The sequence below is a fragment of the Esox lucius genome, chromosome 5, assembly GCF_011004845.1.
Source record: "Esox lucius isolate fEsoLuc1 chromosome 5, fEsoLuc1.pri, whole genome shotgun sequence".
In the NCBI taxonomy this organism is placed as follows: domain Eukaryota; kingdom Metazoa; phylum Chordata; class Actinopteri; order Esociformes; family Esocidae; genus Esox; species Esox lucius.
The window spans coordinates 9,331,185-9,349,920 of NC_047573.1; the positions used below are offsets into that span (position 1 = coordinate 9,331,185).

At 43.7% G+C, this 18,736-nt stretch overlaps 1 protein-coding gene across 3 annotated transcripts in view; it reads left to right on the forward strand.

The window, feature by feature from the left end:
- LOC105007436 (thyroid hormone receptor alpha) overlaps positions 1–18,736 on the forward strand; it is a 126,955-nt gene that overhangs the window by 16,129 nt on the left and 92,090 nt on the right. The window lies entirely within an intron of this gene.

Genomic DNA, 18,736 nt, shown 5'->3' on the forward strand with positions numbered 1-18,736 from the left:
CTAAAGGCTGGAGCCAGTAAGGGTTTAGTGCCTCTGAAGCCTCTAAAGGCTGGAGCCAGTAAGGGTTTAGTGCCTCCGAATCCTTTAAAGGCTGGAGCCAGTAAAGATTGAAGGTGTTTACGGGGTATATACTCCATATTCCAGATGTATATTGTAGTAGCTGCCTTTTAGGAGAGAGTAAGACACGAGGGCCAAGTGTTATCTGATGTAATTGCACCCACAATTTCTCAGGTGATTTCTACATCTTTCTACATCTTCAGTCATTCTAATCATCATGCCGGTCATTATATGCCAATATTTAAGCGTTTAAACAGAACAGCTATGCAAGTTTCTCTTTGTTTTGTTTTTTTCAACAAAAAAAGTACAGCTGTAAACATTAAACAGACTTCATAGCCAAGGATGGAACTGAAGCCAGCTGGATCGCTGATGAACATGGCAAGCCAAAGTCAGGATCGAAAGGCCAAAGAGCTTATTGCAGTTTTGATACTACCCCAAACAATGAAGACATCGGAAATGGTTTCAGTATCTTCTCAGTGCAAGATTGGAGAGCCCTCATGCTCTGTGGCTGTTAAGTCAGGTGGAAACAAAGGAGCGTCCGTTAACTGCTTGGCAGCGCGTATCGCAAAATGTCATCGGATGTGCGAAACCAAAATACAGACTAGGCCAAAGGCACAAATAGGGGATTGAATAATGACTGAGATGATAGATGTCTGCTCAAAGGGGGCGTGTGCTCCACTATCCTGGGTAAATTCAAAGTTAAAAGGTCATTTTTCAAGTTGCACAAGCACCATCATTTTACTCGTATAGTCTTTAACATAGGAAATGCACAGCTCTCAATGATCTACTGGTGACAGGTGGGATGTGTTATCATAGGAGCAATCAGCAATGGATTTCTGAGAAGTTTACGGAATATAATATAGGACACAAATCCTTTATAAATCCCTTGCAGACTGCTGCAGCTGCCCACATTAGACGACCGGTGTAAAGAGGTATAGGCTACAGTGCATTGCCTTTGATTCCCTTGGGTGTAGAATTAATATGGTAATATGGCCGTTCAGAGTTAATAGCTTTCTGTATGGGCTTGAGCTTTTTGACGTGTCTAGCTCACACATAGATGCACATAGTAAAAGGAGCTATCTCAGATCGTGGTCATTGGTCTCCTTGTCTGCTCTTGTTCCCCCGCCTCCCCCTATCTGACTGTTGTTCTTCCAGCTAATGCCCCAGGCAGTCTTACCGTAAATCACGGGCCCCTCATGCTGAGGACTGTTAAATGAGATCAGTCATGTTGACAGGCTGGGTGTGGCAGTAGAGGGACCCACTGGAATTAGCATGATGCCGCAACAGGTAACAGATCTTTTTTTCCCCCTTGTGGGCTAACTGGCAGGGATCCAGCTGCAAGGTGCTGTCCTCAGGCTTTTTCCTGGAAAGCAGTCAACACTCCTGGGACTGAAGACGTATTGCACAATAACAAACTGGCACTTTTCACCCATTATTGCCTAACTTGTGTTGTTATGGGTAACAAAGTTGGACGAAGTAAAAGTGACAGGACCAAATTAGACCCACATCTCTCCCTCCCCCATAACTCTGAGGTGGGGAGGGTGAGAGTGCCCCTCCCTGCCCATCTGTCGCTATTGGTGCAGTTAGCTTCACTTTGTCCCTGAAAACAAACGTCTTCTCACAGCAGAGATAACGCATCTCTTCTCAGTAGTACTGGGTTGGCTGGCGTTTAGTATACAGTGTGGAATTTGTGCTAGTATTTGGGTTGCCTAAATCTCTGACCTGGACACTTTTCTGAAAGGTATTTAAACCCCTGTATTTTGACAGATATTTTTTTTACCAGTCCATGTTGCTTTGAGGCAATCATATGCAGACAAATGTGATTGACATTATCATTCCCGACTGACATTTTTATAGGCAATTTGACCTGTAAATCAATAAGTGGTATCTGCTATTTTTTGTCCAGACAGGACATTTAGGCAAGGGCTTATAGATATATATTCAGTGTCCAGACAGTGAGCCACATGTCCGTGGTGTGCAGGGAGGCTGGCACTGAGGCATTCAGATGCTGTTCATTTTAACGTTAGAGCGGGTGTACAGAGAATGGAACGACAAACAAACAAAAACAGCTTGTTGATGAGAGATGGCTAAGGGACAATTGCAGAAATCGTGTTAACAGGTGGGCCACCGACCGGCAAACCCACCAGGTTTCGCTCCGACCAGCTAATCACGGGAAGAAGTGGCTCCACCGGTCTCACAGTGATTAACTGGAAAATGGAGGGCCGGCAGAACGTTGCCTGGTCAGACGAATCGCAGAGTTCCTAACATAAGGTCATTCCTCAGCTAACTTAAAATGCCCCTGACACAGTTGGTCTCAAAGCAGATTGTCACTGGTTCGCATACATCGCAGTAGAAAGGGGAACCTAATATACTGGCCTCTGAGTGTAGTAGCTGGTTATATGAGTAATACATAATACAATTGGTTGGTTGCAGTGTACTGGAAGTATTATTGTCATATTGTACTGAAGTTTAATTGAGCTACACTGGTTGATCAAGAGATCACAATGCAGGTTGTGACAACTGTGTTAGGTCCTCGGGCGTTGGTATAATGTTAGGTTGTAGTAAGGGGCCAGTGTGCAACGCTATGACGTTAGGTTTGCATTCAAAGCAGTGGTTGCTGGTGAGAAGTATTTTGCTTTCTTTGACAGCTCTTCACAGGGAAGCAGTCCAGAGAAAACAAATGTCCTCAGACTGCTTTCTCTTTACCATATCATGCTTTTACAGTTTTATGTGAAGAAAACTATGAAAGACATTACTGCTTTTTGGCCTCTCCTCCCTTATTGGTCTTTTGACTAATCAGATCAACTCTCATCAATTAGTGGGAACTTCTTTACTTTGTGTCTGCCCATGGAAATGCAACCAGAGCTGACTGCCGTATCTGTGGTGTTCCTGGGTCACGGTTTGTTCAAGGTCATTGTGCTGAGGAGAAGTCTGGAGGTCAGGCCAGGCAGGCCACAGAGGGCTGATGAAAGGACAATGAGGCTTTTGACACTATCATTTCACTGAATTTGAATAAAATATCCATTATATGTAAATTGAATTTAAATAAAATATCCATTATATGTCAATTGTATTTGCTATCCACACTGTATAACAAGAAACTCTGGGACAGAGGAATGCGGTAAAGCTGAACGTGTGCTTTGGCTAGCCTTCTGTCCTGGGTGGCATATGAACACCTTGACTATGCTGTTCACCTGGTAACGGACACGGCGCTCTCTGTCGAACCAGTGGTGTTGCTGTTGATAGTAGAATTGTTTCGTTTCCAGTGTGAGAGGTTTTAGTTGCTTCCCAGCTAAAACATATTTTTACGATTCTGTTAATACGTGGAGAGGACTAGACTGTAATGGACATCGCCAGATTTGGGGAGATATTTTATTTGACCTGATCCCAGATTCTGCCATTTTGTGTCACACTCGACCGAACACTGCTCAAATATAGCCTGTAATTAAGCTACCTCCTGGAATAAGCGACCCAAATATCCTGGTCCTGGGGGTACTGGGACGATCGCCGCAGACAGACCCCGACCCAAACCGGGTGTTGATGGAGGAGGTGAAGATGGTACCTACGACTGACATGTAGCACTTGATCAGCTGGATCTCATAAGTGCTGCATCTACTGATGTGCCTTCCTGTTGATAGCTTGTATTTTCTCCCCAACCTCAGTTTGCCTTCTGATTGAGCGGCCTTTCTGAGTCAAATCCGCAGTAAAAAAACGTTTATAGTTAGTGACCTGTCTAGTGCCTTAGTTTTCTAGTCGGGCTCCGAACTTGTGCTTTGCAAGTGCAATTCCTGAATTTAGATTATTTATTTTTTTAGGTCCACTGATGCCAGAACATGGACACCTCCTCTGTGGCAGTGAACCATGGCTTGTTATTATGTGAGATGCTAAGATTTTTGATGGGATGCAGATTTGTGACCCTGCCAGTGTAGTCGTGTGTGTTGGCATTGTTGTCCTTGAATCTGTAGTGTCAAGCCAGTCTGATGGTCTCGTCAGTCTTTTTGACAGGCTTTTCAGTTTCTGTATGCAGGGACGAGTTGGAGCATCACATGGTCTGAGTTCCCCAGGGGAGCGTGTGCGTCAGAGTAGTACGGCCTCTTTAATATGACTGTAAACCTGCTCCAGGGTTTAATCATGTTGTGTTGGGCATTTTACCAGTTGCTTGTATCTGGCAAGATGTTTCATTTAGACTTGAGTTGTAAAAATCCCCCATAGTGGTCAATGTGAAATGTGGTTACTTTTTGCGCTGTGTTACATGGCACATGCACTTTGAGCAATGTTAACTGTAGTCTTAATGAGTGAACAGAATTGGTGGGGTTACATTTTGCAGTGGATGAGATATATTTTCTGTCAGGACTGGAATGTTTAGAGAGAATGATGGTGTCCTTGCACCAACCTTGACTGATATAAGGACACACTCAGCCACCCTTGGAAATGTAATAAACATCTATGTCATGAACGTTGTGGAACAGCTGAAGGATGGTTATAATTTCAGCAGTGTCAGAGTCGTTTAGCTAGTATTCCATGAAGAGGGAAAAGCAGAGATGATAGTGAAGTCCTTTTTTGTAGCTCTTCTATTTATTTTCCAATTAATTCACTGTTTGAAAGGAAAAGATGTGGTTGGGCTGAAATTAGACAGCTTTGCCTCTTTTTAAAGATAAAATCAAAATTATTGCTGGTGAGGTCTTATGATGTATTTTGTCCGATAATAAATTTTGGAAAACAGTTTAAAGGTGAACACACAAGCAGGAACCGAAACATCATGCTTATCTCACTGTGATGCCAGATACCAGACAACCATGTCATATCAAATTAAATGAAAAGGCCCGGTGCTGTTACCCTTAAAAGATGAATGTAAAAAAAAAAGGGTAAACAAATGTATTGAGCATTTAGCAATTTAGTTTGATTCCCTTGAATAATTATCCAGTAGGTTGGTGAAAAATTACAAATTAAGTAATTAACTTGTTGTTAATTATTGTTGTTTACCTATGGTTTTTTGCTCGCTTTTATCTGGGGTGCCAATCATTCTGGAGGTGACTGTATATCGCGACATCTCCTAGAAGTGGGCTTCCATGCTAGCTCAGGAGATTGACAACCATTTTAATCTCAAAGCAGGCCCAAACCCGGCCGTGTCATAGGACTGACAATCCCTTTGAATTGTTTTACACAAGTGGGCTGTGATTGCCTTTCTCTCTGACAGCTCCCTCATTCAGGGAGGGGTGGAGGGGTGGGGGGGGGTGAGGAGGAGGCTGACACAGGCTGTAGCGTGTGCTGGTGGGGGCCGTGCGCCAGGGTCAGTTCAGTGCAATTCGCTAACCGGTCGGAGGTGTCTGCCGGTGGCATGCCATGTCTATGAGTGGATTGACCCTTGTTGACCCCCGTGCTGGCTGATGGGCGAGGACCGCGGGGAGCTGGGAGTCTTTAGCCTCCACGTGCTTAGTACTTCTGCGATTGGCTGTCTTCTGCTGTCAATTTCCAGCATTAGCCTACATCCTGAGCACTTTGACCTAGGCTGCACCGCAATAGGAATGCTGCGCCAGTGTGTATGTTGCTACGATTTGGTACGATTACATATGAATAATACAGTTTAGTGACAAATGATGAGTTATTGCCTTTTATTTTCCAAACCAGTGAATATGTCCACACACTCTCCATTTTCTTACTTTGGAAGGGTATGAACATTAAAACATAATGCTGCTGTGAACAACACTCTTTTGGCAGAGTGTGCAGGACCATTAAACCAAGTAATATGATAATTTATCATTCATCTGTCACTTTTGACGGGGCAATATGGAATGTTTCCAGAATATCATTATTAATATCTCTTTGAAAGAAGAATAGTTCCTGTCATATTACATAAACAATAACACTATTAGGTTCGGATCTGTCAGTGCATTGTTATGACTGTGTAGAGAAATAAAAAAACATAACCTTCCTGTTTGACTGTGCTGTAAATACTGTGTCCTAAAAACACTTACTCTTTGCCCACAGTATATGTTGTTTTGCAGTGTACTGAGTGTAAAATAACTTTAGTTAAACCCAAGTATATTATTCAGCAATTACTGTGTCCAGAATACTACAGCTGGCATGCATTTAGTGCCCTCTTTACTGCATTTTCAAGGATCAAGATTTTCCTTCTAGCATTTTATAATACAAAAACATATATTCCAGAGGAACATATATTTTGTTATGATAATCATAATCATGACATTGGAGTCTAATTCTAATAAATCCAATTACAATATCCAACCAAGTAACTAACTTGTTGCAAAACTGTATACTTTGAATTTGTCATATTCATATAATATAATTTAGACAATTGGACGTAAAAAAGACTTACCCCTGAAATGCTGCTCTGCATTAAGTCACATCTCGCTCAGGATGTGTATATCTCTTTCGCATTCTTTCTCTCTTGGTCTCCTTCTAGTATCCTTCAGCGTTCTGTTGAAGTAAAGAAAACCCTGTTCAGACAGTAAGGCGACCACACTGTACAACCAGTCTAGACCCACTGTGGATATAAAAAGTGTACATACCCCTGTTAAAATGCCAGGTTCTTGTGATGTAAAAGAATGAGACAAAGATAAATCATGTCAGAAAATGTTCCACCTTTAATGTGACCTATAACGTGAACAATTCAATTGAAAAACAAACTGAAACCTTTGAGGGGGAAATGTTTTACATTTAAAACTCACAATAACCTGTTTGCATAAGTGTGGACATCTTTAAACTAATACTTTGTTGAAGCCCCTTTTGATTTTATTACAGCACTCAGTCTTTTTGGGTAGGAGTCTATTAGCATGGCACATCTTGGCGTGGCAATATTTGCCCACTCTTCTTTGCAAAAGCACTCCAAATCTGTCAGATTGCGAGGACATCTCCTGTGCACAGCCCTCTTCAGATCACCCCACAGATGTTCAATTGGATTGAGGTCTGGGCTCTGGCTGGGTCATTCCAAAACGTTAATCTGGTTCTGGTGGTTTTGGATTTGGATGTGTGCTTTGGGTTGTGGTCGTGCTGAGAGGTTAATTCATTTTCAGCTTTCTAATGGACGCCTGAAGGTTTGTGGCAAAATTGCCTGGTATTTGGAACTGTTTATAATTCCCTCCACCCTGACTAAGGCCCCGGTTTCAGCTGAAGAAAAACAGCCCCAAAGCATGATGCTGTCACCACCATGCTTCACTGTGGGTATGGTGTTCTTTGGGTGATGTGCAGCATCTTTTGGAATTATAACCAAAAAGTTCAACCTTGGTTTCATCAGACCATAACACATTTTCCCACGTGCTTTTGGGGGATTTGATGTTTGTTTTTCCTTGGATGTTTTTCTTTTTAAGAAAAGGTTTCCGTCTTGCCACACTACCGCATAGCCCATTCATATGAAGAATACAGGAGATTGTTGTCACATCTAGCACACAGCCAGTACATTCCTGCAGTTCCTTTAATGTTGCTGTAGGCCTTTTTTGAGGGACGTCCAGTTCTTGGTAATGTCTCTGTTGTGCCATATTTTCTCCACTTGATGATGACTGTCTTCACTGTGTTCCATGGTATATCTAATGCTTTGGAAATTATTTTTTACCCTTCTCCTGACTGATATCTTTCAACAATGAGATCCCTCTGATGCTTTGGAAGCTCTCTGCGGACCATTGATTTTGCTCTTAGATGCAACTAAAAAATTCCTACTTGAACAGCTAAACTTTATTTGTGATTAATCTGTCACTTTAAATGATGGCAGGTGTGTAATAAATTCTATTTAACATGAGTTTGAATGTGATTGGTTATTTCTGAACACAGCCATGTCCCCAGTTATAAGAGGGTATTTACACTTATGCAACCAGGTTATTGTAAGGTTCTTATTTTTTATTGTTCCCCCTCAAAGATTTCAGTTTGTTTTTCAGTTGAATTGTTCACATTATAGGTCACATTAAAAGTGGAAAAAGTTCTGACATGATTTATCTTTGTCTCATTCTCATTCAAAAACCTGGCATTTTAACAGGGGTGTGTAAACTACACTCACCTAAAGGATTATTAGGAACACTTCAATTTCTCATTAATGCAATTATCTAATCAACCAATCACATGGCAGTTGCTTCAATGCATTTAGGGGTGTGGTCCTGGTTAAGACAATCTCCTGAACTCCAAACTGAATGTCAGAATGGGAAAGAAAGGGGATTTAAGCAATTTTAAGCGTGGCATGGTTGTTGGTGCCAGACGGGCCGGTCTGAGTATTTCACAGTCTGCTCAGTTACTGGGATTTTCACGCACAACCATTTCTAGGGTTTACAAAGAATGGTGTGAAAAGGGGAAAACATCCAGTATGCGGCAGTCCTGTGGGCGAAAATGCAGAACCTTGAGGTGGATGGGCTACAACAGCAGAAGACCCCACCGGGTACCGCTCATCTCCACTACAAATAGGAAAAAGAGGCTAAAATTAGCACGAGCTCACCAAAATTGGACAGTTGAAGACTGGAAGAATGTTGCCTGGTCTGATGAGTCTCGATTTCTGTTGAGACATTCAGATGGTAGAGTCAGAATTTGGCGTAAACAGAATGAGAACATGGATCAATCATGCCTTGTTACCACTGTGCAGGCTGCTGGTGGTGGTGTAATGGTGTGGGGGATGTTTTCTTGGCACACTTTAGGCCCCTTAGTGCCAATTGGGCATGGTTTAAATGCCACGGCCTACCTGAGCATTGTTTCTGACCATGTCCATCCCTTTATGACCACCATGTACCCATCCTCTGATGGCTACTTCCAGCAGGATAATGCACCATGTCACAAAGCTCGAATCATTTCAAATTGGTTTCTTGAACATGACAATGATTTCACTGTACTGAAATGGCCCCCACAGTCACCAGATCTCAACCCAATATAGCATCTTTGGGATGTGGTGTAACGGGAGCTTCGTGCCCTGGATGTGCATCCCACAAATCTCCATCTGCAACTGCAAGATGCTCTCCTATCAATAAGGGCCAACATTTCTAAAGAATGCTTTCAGCACCTTGTTGAATCAATGCCACGTAGAATTAAGGCAGTCCTGAAGGCGAAAGGGGGTCAAACACAGCATTAGTATGGTGTTCCTAATAATCCTTTAGGTGAGTGTATACCCACTGTATGTCTGCTGTTTCAACTGTTTGGAGTGCGGCACTGAGTTTGGCCACTCTGCTCTTGTGCCCCGGCACCCTGTGGTGACGGCTTTTTCTTTTAACTAACTGCTGGCTAAGCTTTATAGGATTATAGATATTATAGATATTATAGATATTATAGATATTATAGGCCAAATGATTTCCAAGGGTACATACTTATTGTTGGACAGGGTTGTTGATCCTTTAGGCAGGTTTTTCTGCACACTCCACCCACCCCACTCAAAATAAATATATTTTCAATAGCACTCAGTAGCCACTTTATTATGTACACTTTCTCAATAAGGCTCTCATAGCCAAAGAGCAAATCATGTGGCTGCAACTCAATATATAAAGCCTGCAGACATGGTCAAGAGGTTTAGTTGTTGTTCGAACAAACATTAGAATGGGGAAGATGGTCTGAGTCCTTGACTGTGGGATGGTTGTTGGTGCCCGACTCTTTAAATCCAAAAGAAAGGGCATCTCTGAACGCACAACACGTCAAACCTTTGAGATGAAGTGGAATGGGAGGTTGGCAGCATCAGTTTTGGCCAAACATCTGCAGGGAATGCGTAATAAAAATCTGTGAAATCAACAGGAATTCATGAAAAAGAAGACATGATCATTATTTCATAAAATAATAAATTATTATTATTATTTGGCTGTGTATCAATGTAATTACGGTTCTAAATTATCCTCAATATTAAATATGCTCTTCATAGTGTTATAAGACTGTTGTAGACCCCAAGCTTGTACTAGACCAAAGATGTGATTCCTCTGGCTGAATCTCGTTGCCTACCCCTGCTACTCTAGAGCAAAGCTTTATAATTTACACCCTGTGTAAATCAATAATATAGTTTGTCTGGAAATGTTATGTATGCTTGTAGTGTGTGTGTGTGTGTGTGTCTGCGCATGTGCATAACTGTGTAGCCAAGGGGTTGAAGGCTCAGCAAAGTACTTTATTCCTTGCTTGGCTATAATGAAAAATGCTGGTGTTCATTTCAAAGCTTGATTCCACCAAGAAAATACACACTGTGGTCTGGGTTACTCTGTGCTATTCAGAACAGCTAGGATGTCTATAATGACTCTGTTTATTGCATCCAAACTGCATTGAAAAGAGTCACAAAGTCACAAAGCTGGGATACAGTATACACTGCTGTAATCAACACCAGACCAGTAATCCAAGGCGAAAGTGCGTGTGTGTGTGTGTGTGTGTGTTGGCGGAGGTGTGGAGTGGGAAGACAGAGACGGGGGGGGGGGGGGACAAACTTGGCTGCCTGAGGCCAGAGGTGGGAAGCGTTAGAGAGGTCATGCGTTGCACATCTTCTGTTGCCAGCCAAAGTAATATACAGTAGCTTTCTCTTACATGTTCTCCACACAAATGAGCTGCACTGTGCAAGACTCTGATAAACAAAGTCGCTGTTGGTCAGAGCGACCAAGAGAGGGAAGCACGTTTATTCATGGGCAGGAGGTGGGAGGAGAGAGGAGAGAGGGCTCCCTAACTCACCCAATATCCGGTATGCTGTGCTCACTGGCCCTTTTTTGTGGGGGGGGTGGGGGGGTGATAGACTGTCTGTCTGTCCCCTTATATACTTCAGTACATTAAGGGCAAAGCGAGGAAACAAGTCATTTGGCACAGTGGGTTCATTAAACCACAAGCATAACAAACACAGAAACTTAAAAGCACATGTCCAGTGCACAGTTAAAAGTGCTCCTGAATAGCACAAAGGGATAGTCAATGCCTCGCAATTCAGCTGTACCCCTGGGTCCTGCAAAGGATGGTGGAATTTGGCTCAAACCATCCGAGGAATGTCTGACACACACACACACACATAAATGTACACACACACTCACAATCTTTCTCACACACATGTAGGGAAGAGAGGAATGCATGCCCTAAGTTTGGTATTTGGAAAATTTCCAGATCAGTGAGCTATGTTCTACACTTTCTAATTAAAAGTGGCCAGTGTCACTGTAGGTTCACTGAAATTAAATCCTTCATCTATGGTTTATCCATCCCACCTTCCATTTCATTGTGTTGCAAAATGGTAGACATTGGACTTTGTCAATGATCTGCACAAAATACCTTTATGTGAAAGAAAACTTGAAAAAACTTGTAAGTAACACTCTCTTGATTATATACGTTTTTACCCTCCCGGTCAACATATTAGATTTTCCTTTGGCAGTTGCAGCTGTAATTATTTTTGTGTCTTTAAGGGCTTCACGTGGCTGGATTGTGTAATATTTGCTAATTGTTCTTTTCAAAAAAACACTCTTCTTAGTAAGCAACTCAATGCCGATGTTTTTGTCTCTTGTGTTTTTGTCCTGCTGAAAGGTGAATTTGTCTTGCAAGAGTCTGGTGAAAAGCAGACCGAACCAGGTTTTTCTGTAGGAATTTGCCTGTGGTAGCCCTGTTCCGTTACCCTAAACCACTCCCTGGTCCTTTCCATTGACGAGCATATCAGTGGCATGCAGCCACCGCCATAGTTAAAACTACTGACAGTGGTATCCAGGAATCTTTTGGATCTTCCCTAAACATCACTGCTTTCTTCATTCCTATTACTTGGGGGTTTTTATTACCCCATTTTCACCCAGTTTGGTGATATGGAATTTCTCATTAAAGGCTTGTCTCGTCACTTCAGCTCCCATTGGATGCGTCACCTCCGAAGCACATTCAGTGCCGTTCTTGTTCTTGTCACACAGCTTTTCTCAACCATGAAGTCTAGACCAGTCCATGCACTGTCCGGTCCTCTACCTTCACTGAACTCACTGGCACACAAGGCGCTATGAGGAGATGCTGCGGCAACGCGACAACGTAACCATATTCAGTCACTAAACCCCCGACTCTGGACTGTGCTGGCCAACTGCACGCCTGTTCGCAGGACCCCCTGGGCCAGTCCCAAGGGCAGGTTTCGAACCCGGGTCTCAGATCAACAAAGGTTACTGCGGGCCCGGGTCTTCGTCACTCCACCGTTTGCCGAGCCCAGTGTCACTTTTTGTTTAGGCCGTAAAGTTTTGCTTCTGTGCATTGTGCAAAAAGGGTTCATGTTTTAGATAATTGTTATGCTTTCAATGCTTTTGTCCTTTTCACTCTTAGGGTTAGTAGTTTTCAGTAACTACAGTTCAATACAGATTTTTTCCATTTCCATTAAATTCTTTAACTGTTAAAATCACCATCTAATTCCCTTTTTTTTCTCCTGAATGTACAATATACAGGCTTAACAAGAGGGTGCATGCATGGTCCTATTACCAGTAAATGTTGTGAATTGCAATTTTTTTTCATAATTTTCCTTCTGCTTTGACATAATGAAGTGTTTTGTGTGGATCAATGACAAGAAATGAAATCCGACACAATCCCCTTGTGCGCGGCAACAAAAATGTAAGGTCCAAGGGGAAATAATTTGGATGGGCACTGTAAATCCTGGACCCCTGCTGACTTGCCAGGACTCTCTCCTTTCCTCTGTTCCTCTCTGCCTTCCTGCCTCTGCCTTCCTGCCTCTGCCTGCCAGCTCTGGTGTTATCATCATTGCTCAACCGCACATCCAATAACCTGCCCCATAGGCCCTTTGGCTTATTGAAATCCTGCCAAAGTTAGCTTGGTGCAAATTGGGCCTCAGAAAGATTGTGTATTTGTGTACTTGTTTTACTGTATTTGTTTGGACTTTTGGCACTCTATTGTACAGTAAACCATTAAAACGTGGGAATTTTGGTTGTCCAAAGGCCATGAGTTTTGATTGTGTTTAGAATTTGCATTAAGTTTTGTTTTCGGTCTTTGGGAGACACCCCGGACAACTTTCGTTTTAATAATGTGCGAGTGTGCGCGTGTGTGTTTGTATGTGTGTGTGTTTGTGAGACACCCTGGCTAAATAACAAAAACTGCTTAAACCACCTTAACTGGTTTAGCTGATGACCAGCTTCGGAGGCTAGAACCATCTTGTGCTGGTTTTGTAGGTGATGGGTTTAAAGGTTTTGTACATTTCTGTGCTGGATTTAGCACAATAGTATAACATAGTAATATAGTAAGAAGCATGATGAAATTAGTACATATTCCACCACAGCTCTCTTTCTCTTCAAGGCTTTCTGCAGGATAGTTGTCCGTCTCTGTTGATGTGTGTGTTGCTACTGGATCCATCCCTCTCAGTAAATCGTCTGTGAGGAACCTCTGACCTGTTTTTAAACTCTTTAAACTCTTCTATTTTGGTTGGGCCCCTCACCTGTTTGGATAGGCCTCTCAACCTCCTGACCTTTGCACAGCTAGCTAGACCGTATGTTCCTCAACTACCTTCCCTCCTCCTGGGTGTTTCCACTGCCTTGAATACTTGAAACATGCATGGCGATACATTCGTGTTCGGCGAGGGCCATTGCTGCCTCTGGGATGTGGCCTGGTCTGTGTTTGTTTGAAAATACTCTACTTTGCCTTTACAGCAAAGGCTTTGATAATAGAAGGTGCGAACAAAGGGGAAGAAAAGAGGCAGGGTTTAGCTCGGCAAGCCAGTTCTCTTTGAAGGTGATAGTAGCCTGGGGCTGAATTCAGTGCAATGTTCAACACTGGATATGCTAGGCGGAATCAATAAGTCAGTCAAGTTGGTGAGAGTTCACTAGAGCTTATATTAGCTAGGCTTCAGTAAATAGTAGGCTGCTATGATAAGGTTTAGCTGGATGAGTTTGTGTTGGCCAGTTAGGGTATGTCAGGTTAGAACAACTGTTCTGGGAACTGTCCATTTCCTTGGAACACCGACGTTGGGTTTCATAGGAGCGCCTAGTAAGAGCCTGCTATGGTATCAAGTACTGATTCCTGTTAACCCGATAAAGAGCTCTTGACAGTTAAGGGTGGGGAATGTTATCTGGCTAGCCAAAACCCATGCTCGGGCTAAATGCCCGTTGCGTTGTTGCGTTCTGCTCAGCAAGGAGTCTTGTACTGAAAACCTGTCTGGGGCCCTGTTGACTGCAAAAATTACTGTAATCTCTGACTGATTCAAGTCACCAATAGGCTGGGTAATGTATTTATAATTTGAAAATTTCCTTGGGCATAGTAGGCGGATAGAATTGTGTTTTTTCTCTATAGTTGATGCATGTAGAACCAAAAGAAACACTTCAGCTTGTTCAGCAGGTTATAAAGCGCAATGAGATAGATGTAGGTTAGAGGCAGCTACTAAACCTTAGTCTCAACATGTAACTGTGTGTGGAGGTTTTCATCCACCCACCCTGTTCAGATTTTGAATTTCACCGTCCTTTTAATTGGACCTGTGGGCCTCATTCCGTCCATGGTTTCCCAGTGAAGTTGGTGTAGTTGTTTCCCCAGTGCATGTTTGCCACTGAAAAGAGCTATAATGTCCCTGTCTTGTTCCTGCACTTCTCTCTGTCTCTCTTTCTTTCTATCTGTCTCACTCTTTCTCTCTCTGGCCTTGAAATATTGTGTATCCTTTGGCTTCTTCAGCGGACTGTATTCCCAAAGTTCCACAGTGGAATTCTCCTCATCCCAGAGTCCCTCGTTACCCCACATTAAATCTATCCTTCCACAAAGTCACGGCGTGTACGTTACAGACAGCCCCACACACACCCCCCCTCCCATACACACCCGTGTATACTAAAACACACACGTTACACACACACACACACGCATTCACACACATCTCATACAAAAACTCACACATTACGCACACACACCCACTCATACAAAAACACACACACTACGCGCACAGTAGAGAAACTACTTACATGGATAGACAATGGCAGAAGTGTGCGCACACACACACACACACACACACACCCACCAGTTTTTTTTCCTGTGAAGTCTCAGAAGCTCACTCTCACGCAAACAAACACACACATAACTACACTGCTTTCCACAAATCTTTTCTGTGAAGTCTCAGAAGAGCTTTCTGGATCGCTGTCCCGCTCACTGTACTCCCCTCAGGAATTTTGGCTGCCGTTCAAGAATCCTAAATCACCCGCAGCCCGTTGAACAGCCGGCCCCCTCGGCCCTGCGGCCGCCAACCCCTACGTCCACCTGCAAGGGGTAGCACCGCGGCGTGCGCCAGTGTGTGTGCACGCTCAAAATGTGTGTATCCCCGGTGGGGCTGGCCAAGCCTGCTGAGACGACCTGACCTGAGCAGACCCTCGGCACGACCTCTCTCCTCCATTCTGGCTCTGTTAGGGCTGCTGGTTTACTCCTGGCACTGGTCCCTATCTGCTCCTTGCTTTCTGTCTGTGACCCCCATGTTAATGCCGTTCTGCTTCTTCTCACCCTACACCCTCATTTTGATCCATCGCCCTCCCCTTTTGAGTTCTCATTTGTGTGTTTGCTGGTGAGCTCTTCCTGGTACGATGTCCAGTGTGTGTGTGTCTTCTTAGGGTTTATATTTATGAGATGGGCTGGGGTATCTGTGTGCATCTGCTTTGGTGTGTGTGTGTGTGTGTGTGTGTATATTTTGAACATGCTCATGTGCTTTGGAGGCGTTCTCTAGTACAGCACTACTCTGACTAACACCAGACTTCAGAGGCTGGATAGGCTGCTTGATGTTGTAGCCATGATGCATCAACAATGGAGGAATGTTTTCCCACTTCTTCACTCAGCCGACAGTCGCCGCCTCTTTGAAATACAACTTTTGGATTTTCTAATCCAAACAACGTGTGGTCTTCCCCCAGAAAAGAACAAATAAAAACATTTGAGATAAAATCTTGGCACGTTCAGGAGCACGTTTCTCTGTTAACGCTACTTGTCTGACAACCTCCTGTCCAGACAAGTGTGTCAAAGGTTCTTCTTTCTGTGAGTCACAAGTCCAGTCAGCCAGGCTAAAAGGTAGTCCAGTCAGCCAGGCTAAAAGGTAGTCCAGTCAGCCAGGGTAAAAGGTAGGCCAGTCAGCCAGGCTAGTTTAGTTCCTTTCAGTGGCCTGCTTCTGTTCTTATACATTTGTGCTCATAAGTTTGCTTACCCTGGCAGAAATTCAGGGTAAGCAAACTTTGCTTACCCTGATCATATGAAGACATTTATTATCACATAGTTGTTTGGCTCCTTTTTAAATCGTAATGATAACAGAAATCCCCCAAATGACCCAAAGGTTTACATACCCTTGAATGTTTGGCCTTGTTACTGACACACAAGGAGACACACACAGGTGAAAATGGCAATTAAAGGTGAACTTCCCTCACCTGTGGCCTTTTAAATTGCTATCAGTGTCTGTATATAAATAGTCAGTGAGTCTGTTAGCTCTCATGTGGATGCACTGAGCAGGCTAGATTCTGAACCGTGGGGAGCAGAAAAGAACTGTCAAAAGACCTGCGTGACAAGGTAATGAAAAAGAATGTAAAAAGATGTCCAAAGCCTTGCAAATGCCAGTCAGTACTGTTCAGTCACTTATTAAGAAGTAGACATTTCGGGGATCTCTTGATACCAAGCCAAGGTCAGGTGGACCAAGAAAGATTTCAGCCAAAACTGCCAGAATAATTTTTTGGGATACAAAGAAAAACCCACAGGTAACCTCAGGAGAAATACAGGCTGCTTTGGAATAAGACAGTGTGGTTGTTTCAAGGAGCGCAATACGACGATACTTGAACAAAAATGAGCTGCATGGTCGAATTGTGGCATTACTGCACCAATGCCACAAAAAAGCCCAGTTAAAATATGCCTGACAACACCTTGACACGCCTCACAGCTTCTGGCACAGTGTAATTTGGGGTGACGAGACCCAAATAGAGCTTTATGGTCACAACCATAACCGATGTGTTTGGAGAGGGGTCAACAAGGCCTATAGTGAACAGAATACCATCCCCACTGTGAAGCATGGTGGTGGCTCACTGATGTTTTGGGGGTGTGTTAGCTCTAAAGGCACAGGGAATCTCGTTAAAATTGATGGTAAGATGAATGCAGCATGTTATCAGAAAATACTGGCAGACAATTTGCATTCCTCTTCACGAAAGCTGCGAATGGGACGCTATTGGACTTTCCAGCATGACAATGATCATAAGCACAAGGCCAAGTTGACCCTCCAGTGGTTACAGGAGAAGAACGTGAAGGTTCTGGAGTGGCCATCACAGTCTCCTGACTTCAATGTCATCGAGCCACTCTGGGGAGATCTCAAACGTGCGGTTCATGCAAGACAACCAAAGACTCTGCATGACCTGGAGGCATTTTGCCAAGACGAATGGGCAGCTATACCACCCGCAAGAATTTGGGGCATCATAGATAACTATTACAAAAGACTGCACGCTGTCATTGATGGTAAAGGGGGCAATACACAGTACTAAAAACTAAGGGTATGCAGACTTTTTTACAGGGGTCAGTTCTTGTTTTTCTTTGTTGCCATGTTTTGTTTTATGATTGTGCCATTCTGTTATGACCTACAGTTGGATGTGAATCCCATCAGGAATTAAAGTAATGTGTTTTGCCTGCTCATTCATGTTTTCTTTACAATTGGTACATACTTTACCAATTCTCCAAGGGTAGGCAAACTTTTGAGCACAACTGTAGCTCTGTCCTGCTTGGTCTTCAATTGGTGAAGAGAGAAGGGGAGAAAAGTACAAGTCAGGATGAATAGATGTGTTATACAGATGTGGTCAGTAGTGCAATGCTTTGGTTACCCAGAGGATTGGTCTCGTTCTTTTACCCTGGCCTGTCTGCTGCTCTGCTACCTCCACATGACCTCTCTGTTTCAATACCCTCCTCATCTGTCTCCCACTCTCTCCCTCCCGTCCTTCTTTCTCTGTCCTGCTTGGTCTCCCCCTTTCTCCCTCTCCCTCTCTGTCTTGGTCTCCCTCTCTCTGTCCTGGTCTCTATTTTTCTCTCATTCACTCTCCTCTCTCTCTCTCGCTTTTACTCTTCTCTCTCTCTTTCTTGGTCTCCCTCTCTCTCTGTCCTGGTCTCTATCTTTCTCTCATTCACTCTCCTCTCTCTCTCTCTCTCTCGCTTTTACTCTTCTCTCTCCCCACTTTGCCTCTCAACGTCCCAGCCTCTCTCCCACTTTCTCCCGCGGCACCACTCATTCTTCTGAGGATTCAGCAGGATCATGTCTGTGGGTTCACATCTGTTCACTGCATGCTTTTTTGTTTATCGTCTGTCTATGCATGTGCATACATTGTGTGTGTGTGTGTGTGTGTGTGTGTGTTTCTCAGTGCCATTATACGTGTGTTTGTGTGTGTGTGTTTGTGTGTGCATGCCCACATGTGTACAGTGTTATGTGTGTGTAGTTCATCTGCAGGCCCTGTGTTAGTTAGCCAGCCTCTGGGGCTCCCAGCAGTGTGTGATGCTCAGATGGCAGGCCTGCTGTGCGTTACCGTAGTGATTTACAGGGTTTGGCTGCGGCTCCGCCCCCTCCCTCGGTTCCCCCATCCCCACGTCCCCACTGTGCTTTTGTACATTGTTTTGGGTCTGGGCTAGAGTCTCAGCCTTGTGGCTCTTCTTCAAGGGAGACGTGTGCAGATCGGATGTGCTTGGTGTGGGCTTACTGGGTTAGGTGCAAACGGTTCGATTCCAAGTAGCATCCAGTCCAACTGGTGTGCTGTTCGTTGCACCTATCGTTTCACAGAGCACCAAGGACTTAATGGAACTTGGACGTGTGGCTTTTAAC